General features: G+C 36.2%; 1 pseudogene; it reads right to left on the bottom strand.

The window, feature by feature from the left end:
- Positions 1-2,752: 2,752 nt before the first annotated feature.
- LOC104995138 lies at positions 2,753-5,318 on the bottom strand (annotated as a pseudogene).
- Between the last annotated feature and the right edge of the window lie 6,521 nt (positions 5,319-11,839).

The following is an 11,839-nucleotide window of genomic DNA, read 5'->3' as shown; positions in this document are numbered from 1 at the left end:
ATCACTGACTCGATGGATGTGAGTCTGGGTGAACTCTGGGAATTGGTGATGGACAGGGAGGCCTGGTGTGCTGTGATTCATGGGGTTGCAAAGAGTCGGACACGACTGAGTGACTGAACTGAACTGAACTGACTGACCCTTGCCAGGAATAAATATACCTTGAAAGTCCTTGACCACTGATATATGTCAGTGCCAGGGGAATACAACACAGAAGGAGGAGATAGAGGAGGAGAAAAAAAGGAGGAGAAGGATAAAGATAAACAACACCAAAATTGAACCTTTTGGCTGGTGTGAAACCTAACATACTAAATAGACATTTTTCAAATTACTATTTAATTAAATAATAATGGTTGTGTGCATGTGTGCTCATTTGCTTCATGTCTGACACTTTGCAACCCTATGAGCTGTAGCCCACCAGGCTCTTTTGTCCATGGTATTCTCCAGGCAAGGATATTGGAGTGGGTTGCCATTTCCTTCTCCAATAATGTTGGTAGATTATTTTATCTGTTTAAGGAAAATAGGCTTAGATATTTCCTTGTTACAAGAATAAATTCTAGATAGATTAAAAAATAAAGTATTTTGACAAAATTTTTTTCATAAGATTTTAAAATTTAGAAAGTCAGTGGAAGGAAATAAAAATATCCAAGTTATCAAAGGGTAAAAGAATATCAAATTATGACATATTTATTTAAAGCACAAGAAATTGTATTAACAAAATGAATCTTTGTAGCCATGCCAAAGAAGAGTTAATATTTGTAGCAAATATATAAAAATATATATCAATTAAATTTTATCAATAAAAATTCTCACCCTGATAGATCATAAATTCAAGGATACTTATAACTGGCAAACTTTAGGTGTGGACACTACATCTCATACATATTTCAAAAAACAGAAAACACAAACACAAGTAATGCTCAGTTCACAGAGCTTATTGATCAGTGAACATGGACAATTAACAAAGATTCTAATCTCATCATTTTAAATAAATACACAAATTTGAAAATTAACTGCTGCTTTTACAGAATAACATGAAATGGGTAGTTTATACAACAAATATTTATTTTTCACAGTTTCAGAGGACCAGATCCAAGATTAAGCTGTAGCAGATTTCATACCTGGTGAAGTCCCCTTCCTGGTTCATAGACAACCATCTGTTTGCTCTACCCTCACATGACAGAAAGGTCTCATGAGCTCACTGGGGTTGGTCTCTTTTCAACAACTTTAATCTCATGCATGATACCTTCACCTTCATGACCTACTCATTTCCCACAGAGCCTATTTCCAAATAACCACTGCATTGTAAAGGATTTAAAGTAGGAATCTGGAGGAAGAAAAAACATTCAGCTCTATAGGGACATTCCAAAGAGGGAGAATTAATTTTATGTTCAGCTAAACTCAAATGTTTGATATTACTTGGTGAATGGTGTTACACTGGGAAAGACATGAAGATAACAAGAAGAAGAAGTTCCATGTAATGACAGTAAGGATAAACATGAGAATATAAGGTTTCACCTATGGTACAATCTCCTATGAAAAGCCTCAATTGCCTCATAGCTTTATCCACATGAATCCAGACTAAACAAGAGAGGCAGGAAAAAAATAATTTATTTGACTACATGCTTCCAACATATTATAGGCAATAATGTTTAGTTTCAAGCCTGATCCAGAAAGAGTGAGAGGATATCATACATGATGTCTCTGTCAAATAAAACACTTTTTTCTGGCCTATTACTTCCTAATGATTTGTATTTCATTAACAAGAGACATAAAAGTGGCTTGTATTGTCAGTATCCGTCTTACCAATGATATCACCCAAATTCTGTTGTCAAATTCTATAGTGTATATTTGAAGCTCATCGATTATGGATTATGCTAACTTTACATGTGAAGGGTAGGGTCTAGATCTTAAAAGACATAATGAAACACAATAAGCAAAATTGGAGATGTGAATAATGAAAAAATAGCAGAAGTATGATAAAATATTCTGAACTATCTGGAAGGTGAATGCTTCACATTTATGAAAATATAACACCAAATGAAGCTGTTACACTTGAAAGCTGCTATGATTGCCCAAGTGGAAAAATTAGTATGATTCAGTTATTTTTCTGTGTATATATCTCATTCATTCAGATTATTTTTATATATTCATCCTCTTTATAATTAATATTGTAACTCTGAAACATTATTTTTCTTCAATGGTAACATGCTAAACATACTGGCAAAATAATATAAGTATCTGCAGATAAAAAATGAGACATATACCTCAAATATTAATATGAACAATCTTTATGTGGGGAAGAGTAATCCAAGTTTTTGTCTTATTTTATTTTTCTCAAATTTTCATTTAGTCCTACAATTCTCAAAGATTACATTATTGGAGGGAAAAACATAAGAATATCTTCCACTAAAAAAATAAATTTACAGTTTTAATTACAATTTAACTCACCATAAGAACATAAGCCTATACTCTCAATAGAGAGATTTTACACCAAAAACTAAATACATTTCCTAAGAAATTTAACAATCATAAAAATATATATTAAACAAAACAGTTTGAACCAGGAAATTATGAAAATCTTAAAAGTGTGCTTTGATCATTGGAAGCATTTATAGAATAAATACTTTCATCATGTCCAATATATTAGAACTGTGGAGAAATTTACTATAGTTAAATAGTCACACATGACTTTCTTGGAAAGAGCAAATCTTCAGGGAAAATAGGTAATGTTTCCCTTATGCCTGTCTTATTTTCATTTTCTGATCCAGAGCTTTTTCATGGCATTTTGCATCTCTCCATTTCTCAGAGTGTAGATTAGAGGGTTCAACATAGGGGTCATACTGGTGTAAAACACAGCCAAGGATTTATCAATTGGCAAGGTGGAAGGAGGTCTCACATACATAAAAATACAGGGCACAAAAAAGAGGAGCACCACAGTAATGTGGGAGCCACAGGTGGATAAGGCTTTGCATCTTGCTTCCTGACTAAGATTCTTCAGCGAGTGCAGAATGATCCCATGCTGCTAAGTCACTTCAGTCGTGTCCGACTCTGTGCGACCCCATAGACGGCAGCCCACCAGGCTCCTCCATCCCTGGGATTCTCCAGGCAGGAACACTGGAGTGGGTTGCCATTTCCTTCTCCAATGCATGAAAGTGAAAAGTGAAAGTAAAGTCACTCAGTCATGTCTGACTCTTAGTGATGCCACAGACTGCAGCTCACCAGGCTCCTCCATCCATGGGATTTTTCAGGCAAGAGTTCTGGAGTGGGGTGCCATTGGCTTCTCCGAATGATCCCATAGGAGATGCTGCTGCTGCTGCTAAGTCGCTTCAGTTGTGTCCGGCTCTGTGCAACACCATAGACAGAAGCCCACTAGGCGTCCCCGTCCCTGGGGTTCTCTAGGCAAGAACACTGGAGTGGGTTGCCATTTCCTTCTCCAATGCATGAAAGTGAGAAGTGAAAAGTGAAAGGGAGGTTGCTCAGTCGTGTCTGACTCTTAGCGACCCCATGGACTGCAGCCTACCAGGCTCTGCCGTCCATGGGATTTTCCAGGCAAGAGTACTGGAGGGGGGTGCCATTGCCTTCTCCACCATAGGAGATAAGTAAGAGAGTAAAAATGACCACACAGATCGCTCCATCATTGAAACCACAATAAGGCCAATAATGTAGGTGTCAGTGCAGGCAAGTTTTAACAAGGGGCACATGTCACACATAAAGCGGTCAATAACATTGGGGCCACAGAAGGGAAGGTTGTTGCCAGGAGCCACCATGGGAGATCCCACCCATGACAAGGTCATGTGGAAGAGACCTGACGAGCAAGGCAGATCAAGACTCGAGGGACCCCCTGGACCTGCTTGAGCATCTACCCCAAAACCAGAATCTGTCTGTCTTACTATTTTGTGTCTTTCACCAACTCTTCTGACATTAACAGGGGGCTATCCCTGACCACCTTTCTCTGGAAAAAGTCAACTTAGGGCTTTAGTTAATAAGTCTCCTGGGCATGATAGGAGTGTTTCAATTCAAACCCCTCTGATGGCTTTCTAGCTTGCCTGACAGGTTTGTCCAGACTCTTGCAGCTACACATGTGACAGCCTCCCAACTGTGAGAGACATGGGAAGCCTAAAACATTCTAAAAATATAGAGCCTTTCAAAGAGTTAAAAACTATTAGAGTATTGCTGGTGTAAGATTTCATTGTTGAGCCAATGTTTTCTGCCAAGTGCCCATATCCCTTATCCATTTGTGCACCTGGGAGTGCATTGGTTAACATAGTTGGAGTGTAAGAAAAACAAGTAGTAACCTTGAAATTAACCACATCAGATCTTTGAGCTAATTGGTTCTTTCCTTGGTGTAACTCACTGCACCTTTGCTCCGTGAGAATGTAACTCTGTTTAGCACTTTCTGAGGCTGACATAGATTAGAAATATAAAGAAAAAACACTTCAAGGGAAAATAAGTTTTCTGGTTGAGAAGACTTCATCAAAAAAGGGTCATAAAATGTCCACAGGCCTCCAAGGCCAGAAGATAATATACACAACATTGTTTATGAGAAAGGTATGCAGAAAAAATCCTGGTTTCAATAAACACAAAACAGATGTAATATTTGGGCTGACTCTGCATGACTTTGCATCTTTCATTTCCCTCTATGTACAAGTCAATGTATAAAAGTTCCTTTTGAAAATAAAGTTATGGGCCTCACTCACTGAAGCTTGGTCTCCTGATGTCATTCTTTCTTTGTCTTTCTTTCTCCCTCTCTTCTTCTTTCAGGATGACTCCTTGGAACACAGTGGCTCTTTGAGTTCACTTTTTTGCCTGGGCTTCTAAGACTGGATTGGGAAGGCGCCTTGCGTCTTCACCAGGGAGGGGGCATCCTGCGTCCTTACCCCACTGAGAGGGCGTGTGTGGCCTCTGTGAACAGAGCAAGTTCCGTGTCAGGAGCTTTATTGGCTTTCTGTGTAAAGCAAGGAATATCAAGCCTCTTTCTCTCCCCTTTTACTTTCCTTATTGCCGATGCCATCATCCTGAGGGATTCCCTGGATCCTGCTGGGGCTGGACCCTGGCAGATTGTAAGCTAAGAGTAGTTGAACTACAGCATGTAAAACCCCCCCAACCCAGGCCAACAGCAGTAGCAGAACACGCAGCTGCTGATTCATGATTGTCAAATAATGCAAGGGTTTGCCATGACCACCAGGAGTAAAATCTCAGCACCACCAAATAAGTGCTCTGTAAAAAGCCATACAAGCTTGGAATGAAATGGGTTTTTTCTCACACAATAAGTCTAAAATCATATTTATAGTGATCATAGTTGAATAAACAGCATCCATAAATGATAAGTAGCCAAGAAAGAATTACATAGGGGCATCCAAGGTTGGATTGGTCACCACAGTCACAACAATGAGTAGGTTGCCCACCATCGTCACAATGTAGATGAGCAAGAACACCATAAAACAATATTTTCTGACCCTGGGGGCTCTAAGTGAGTCTTAAAAGGATGAGCTCAGTTACACTGTTCCTTTGTTCCATAGATTCTTCTCTATATTTTATTTCAGAGTTCAGGACAGAATTACTTGTAAATATAATTATCACTAGCAACTTTTTGAAATCTTAAGATAATTTGTTTATTCATTCAAGCAATTGTTATCATGCTCCAGTATTTTAAGACATCATAAGATGAGACTGATTAAAACATCATCCATAGCCTCAACAATTTTATACACTAATTGAGAGGCAAGTCATTAAGAGACATGTGTGGGAAAAGAACACATAAATAAATTAATTAAATAATTAAATAAACACATTAAATAAATGAATTGCCACAACTACCTTCCCATCTGGAAGCTAATAAAATTGATTGCATAATTAATACCCTACTTAAAAACAAAAAATTGATAAAAAATCTAATAAGAAAATTAAGGCACAATTTATTCCATATTTACATTCTGGTTAATAAAGGAAATGACTTTCTACATTCCCAGGATGGAGGATGCTGCTTAAGCAATCATTGAAATCCCAAATAGATAGATGTGACAATTTCAATATTTTTTATGATTTAAGAAGATACCATAATGTAGGCAGATGAAGGCAATTTGTGGAAATGATTTATATTTTAGAGTATATACACAAAGGTAATACCTAAAATAGACAAATCTCTATAATCAATTAACAAATAAAGTATATAAATAAAATATTAAAGAACATATAAACAATTGGAAAAGAATACATTTAAATGGCCAACAAACATATGATAGGATGCTGAAACTCACCTGTGAACAGAAAGAATAGGAATTGAAGTAACACTGTGCTTACTACAATATTATCTTGGAGTTGTGAACACCACTCAAGTTCTAAAGATACTACACCATCCTCTAATTTTCAAGAGATTAATAAATAATGCTTAGAGGACATATCAGTTAAACTTATCATGACACTTCAAAATAACTGCCCATTAAAATATCCTCAGGTAGATAAACTCAAAATGCATTTATAAAAATATTTGATGTTAGAGAAGGTAAATTTATTCTGAATCTTTATGATATGAAAATATCTAAATGAGTTTTACAGTATTACATCAATCTCCACATATTTTAGTAGTCACAAAGGATCCCTAAAATGGCTGATTAAGACAATTACATAGAAAACATTTTTTTGCATTTATTTATTTTTTAAAATATATATTTATTTTAATTGGAGGTTAATTATTTTACAATATTGTATTGGTTTTGCAAAAAATGACTGAATTTTCACATTGTCAGTGAACTCTTGCAAAGTGTAAAGCCTAATTCAGAGACAAGTGCATAAATACACTTCCTGGGTTACCTGCATGAGATCTTCATTTGATTTACATTCTGTTCTCAGATGTTTTCTCTCTTGTCCTTCAGGCACTGATTCCATCACCTAGGACAAAAAAAGTATGGTCAATGCAGCATCGCTTGACATTGATTGTTTCCATTAGGCAAACTTGTTCCATGCTTGTAGCAAATCCAATTCAACTCAGTAATTCAGAAAAATATTACCTTTCAAATTGTTGCAAATTTGAAAATGAATATGAATATTGTATTACATAAGTAACTCTGAATCTTGATTTTGAACAGAAAACCAAAATATTCATTGTTCACAGGATTTGTCCTGATAACAAACGAAAGTTAAATCAACATTTTGGTTTTAGAGAAAACTCCAAATTGTGTATGATTGTTTACATTAAAATGTTGCTCTTTGTGTTTTATACAATTAAATTTGAAATAGTGAAATTAACTTTACAACGCTTTGATTTTCAATCAGTTATTCTGTCCTATCTTCATATAGTATTATTAACTTATGGGTTTCCTGAAAGATAAAGAACAATTTCATATACATACTTTATTATTTGTTGAGCCCATCATTTCAATCTGTGAAGAAGTCTGTCATGTGATTAGTGGTAGAGACAAATAACCTGTGAGTAAAAGCAAAGGTCTGCAAATACTTTATCTACATTTAATTGCAGCACATATTATTGAGTCATTCATTTGGTCCATCTCTAAGGGTGATTCTTGTCTGATTACATCTTTGGAACCTTCATCATAATTTAGAGAGTAAATTATCTTCAGAGATCCCACCAGGATAGTCACCATGCAGAACGGGACTTATAGAACCCTGTTCTCTAGAGGAATATCCCTGAATAATAACTTGATGTCAAGTAACCAAAAGGGAAAAGTTCAAACTGGACAGAAATGGAATACACAAAAACTTTATTATTTAAATCATGACCTTCAAAATAGGCAAATCTGTTTAAGTTTACCTCTGGTCTGATTTCCTGAGTGTTCAGTTCAGAATGAGTCATTTAAAACTTGTTTCTAATAAAGAAAAAAATTGTCACATAAATTGTGCATATTTTCAGACAGGCATGTTGATAGAATCTGTGTTAGTATGGCAATGTGGAAGGATAAAACAATTTTGTGACCAATATTCCACTCACCTCAAAATGTTCATGGGGCATTTACCAAAAGAAACAATACCTTAGGCTATGACACAATTGCAGTGCATTTCAAAGGACTTAAATCATACAGGATATGCAAACTACATATACATATATCCTGTATGATTATATATATGAATGTGTGTGTATATAATGTAATTAAATAAATTTATGGCAAAGATATAAGATTTTTAAATTATTTACAAATTAAACAACACAAGCCTAAATTACCTGTGAAGATTTTCAAAAATAAATTTTCAATGGAAAGATAATGGTACATGTATATATAAAAAATATCTGAAAGATATATGTGAGTATACATTATATATATATATGTATATATATATATGTATATGTATGTATATAGTATACAGATAATGTACACATAGTATACATATATAATGTATATTACATATTATATATTGATACATGCATGCATGTTCAGTCACTTCTGTCATTTTCAAGTCTTTACAACCCTATGAACTGTACCCTTCCAGGTACCTCTATCCATGGGATTCTCAGGCAACAAGACTGGAGTGATTTGCCAAGCCCTCCTCCAAGAATCGTTCCAACCCAGGGATCAAACTCACGTCTCCTGCATTGCAGGCAGATTCTTCACTGCTGAGCCACTGGAGAAGCCCCACATATAAGTATAAATATGCATAAATTACCTGGATGAAGCTAAAGGAGTGCTAAAAGTTACATTTATCTTGTTAAATGCAAGTTTTAGAAGACAAGACATTTTATCAGGAATGAACTACCATCTTGAGCTACTGAGAGGGTAACAGGCAGGAAAGCCAGGGGTCTCCAAACAGAGGAAATGGGCTGCAAGTGTCAGACATTTTTATCTCTCTTAAGCGGCAGGAGGAAACAAACTAGAGATTTTTTTTTTTTTTCCTTCTCTATACAAATTTTAAAGGAGGTTTCTCTTAAAATACTGTGTTGCCATAATGACACCTGGTTTCACCTGAAGTTAACTATTCTCAAACCTTGAGTTAGCCAATGCATTTTTCTTATGGAAATGTTTGTCTTGAGCTATGTTAATGTACTATGCATTTACCCCAGATTCTGTCTTTAAGTCAGTTCTACCTAATGGCTCAGAAACTACTTGACAAACCAGTATGTTATACTCAGACATTGTTCCCTTAATCTATGTAAATGAAACTATTTGTATGGTAATCTGTCCTTCTACAAGATTCAAGTCAATCATTTTATGGCCCGGGATAAATCATCTGGTGCCAAGATTATCCCAAAATGCATCTTATGGATGAGGGGCCTGGTGCCATTCTGAGTTTTAAGACATTCCTTTCTTTCATTAACAGACTGCTAGTGAATGACACTCCACTCCAGTACTTCTGCCTGGAAAATCCCATGGACAGAGGAGCCTGGTAGGCTGCAGTCCATGGGGTCGCTCAGAGTCGGACAGGACTGAGCGACTTCACTTTTACTTTTCACTTTCATACATTGGAGAAGGAAATGGCAAACCACTGCAGTGTTCTTGCCTGGAGAATTCCGGGGATGGCAGAGCCTGGTGGGCTGCCGTCTGTGGGGTCGCACAGAGTCGAACACGACTGAAGCAACTTAGCAGCAGCAGCAGCAGCAGCAGTGACTATATAACATCCAGCTGAATGAAGACTAGCAGGGGGATACTCTTTCTGTCCCCTTCTGATGCCTTTGTCAGAAGCTTTCTCTATCTCTTTTATACTTTAATAAAACTATTACACAAAAGCTCTGAGTGATCAAGCCTTGTCTCTGGCCCCTGATTGAATTCTTCTCCTCCGGAGGCCAAAAATCCTGGCGTCTTTTTGTTCAGCAACAACCTTTCACTACTATCTAAAGAACCTAGAAGAAGGAAAGGAAAATAAACCCAGAGATCATTGTAGAATGAAAATTATAAATAGAAGATAGAAAGCACAGAAGTAAAAGTAACTGAAAAATTGAGAAAATATATGCAACCAAGACTTAGTTCTTTAAAAGTTTAATAAAGTTGATAACATCCTAGCAAAACATAAAAATTAAGAGAAAAGAAAATGTAAAAATTAAGAATTAAATTTTAAATTAAAAATTAAGACTTTTTAATAAAGAAAATTAAAAATTAAGAAAAATTAAGAGAAAGAGCAAACTCTCACTGCCAAAAATGAAGATGGGAGACTTCCCTGGTGATATAGTGGTTAAGACTTCACCGTCCAGTGCAAGGGGTGCAGGTTCAGTCTGTGATCAGAGGGTTGAGATCCCACATGCCTCTAGGCCAAAAGAACAAAGCAAAACAGAAACAATATCACAATAAACTCAATAAAAAACTTTAAAATGGTGCACAAAAAAAAAAGTTTTAAAAAAGGAAGATAAGATCTTCACTGCAGAGTAGACAGATCCTAAAAAAATAAATAAAGGATATTATATATTAATTTGTGGCAATACACTTGTAAACTAAAAGAAAATGGAAAGCTTCTACAGAGAACATAATGTTCTAAACACACACAAAAAGTCATTAAAAACTGGAATAATCTAATACTTAAGTAATTTTTTAGAATCTTTCTCTTTTCAAAACAAAACAATTTTCATATAGTTTTATCAATAATTCTATATAAAATTAATCAAAAAATAGAACCAATCTTAAAAAACTTGAGAGATGGAAAATAATTAATATTACTTTCTAACTTACTTTATGCATTCTTCATGACCTTCATAAAAGACAAAGACACAGGATTCTGAACACAACATTTAGTTAGGTTCTTTTGGATAGCTTCTCTTCTGTCTCCTGCATTGGCAGGTGAGTTCTTTATTGCCAGCACCACCTGGAAAGCTAGCAATAAAATTTGAATTTTTGAAATTCTTGCTGAAAGAGTTTATGACCACATCTTGAAAGTGCTCCATCTAGGGAAAATTATGTCCCACTACTGATGCAAAATATCCCTCAATATTGAACTCAATGCACTGGACCCTTGAACTCTGAGGTTTTTCACTGCTAAGACAGGCACTATTCCTGGTCCAGTGGGTAAGTGCTTGGTGCTTACCCACTTTTCATATGGCTATGTCTTTCCCCAGGCTCAGGAAGTTACCTCAGATGCATACACCAGTCAGTACTCTGATGAGTAGTTGAAGAGTCCTCTGCAGTTCTCCATCATTTCTTCCCTCAGTCTCTCATTTTCTCTTTCCCTCTACTTCCCCATCTCCATTTCCCTATGACCTCACCACAGTCATGCCTCCCAGGTCTATACGTCTATCTTCTGCAGTACTGTACTCTGAGTATTCTGGCTCCCTTAATGATCTCAGACCCTCAACTGGACCTACACAACTCAGGAAGTCTACCAGGATCATGTGAGGGTTCCCTATCTGAACCAAAGATGGAAACTTTTAGAGGTAGTAAATGTGAACAATCCTAGGGCTCAGCCTCTCTGTGTCCTATCTCTCACTGATCACTGTTGTTTCTGATATCTAGTGTCTTAAAAATAATTATTTCATATTTTTATGCTTTGCTTGTTTTTCCAATAAGTATATGTGGATACCCACACCAGTTTATTCATAATTTCAAATAGCTGGAAACAACAAAAACATTTCTTAATTAAAAGAAGAATAAATGAACTGTGATACACCCATAAAATGGACTATTGTGTGTCTGTGCTACTTCAGTCTTGTCTGACTCTTTGTGAACCAATGAACTGTAGTATGCCAGGCTCCTCTGTCCATGAGATTCCCCAGGCAAGAACATTGGAGTGGTTTGTCATTTCCTACTCCAGGAGATCTTCCTGACACAGGGATTAAATGCCTCTCATTTCTCCGGTATTGGCAAATGAATTCTTCACCACTAGTGCCACCTGGGAAGCTGAAAATGGACTACTACTCAGAAATAAAACTAACGGGCTGCTGACAGACACATTAATATACATAAATCTC

This window comes from Bison bison, unplaced genomic scaffold (assembly GCF_000754665.1).
Source record: "Bison bison bison isolate TAMUID 2011002044 unplaced genomic scaffold, Bison_UMD1.0 scf7180017864277, whole genome shotgun sequence".
Lineage (NCBI taxonomy): Eukaryota > Metazoa > Chordata > Mammalia > Artiodactyla > Bovidae > Bison > Bison bison.
Note: the sequence above shows the minus strand (reverse complement) of the source record. Positions and strands in the feature narration are given on the sequence as shown.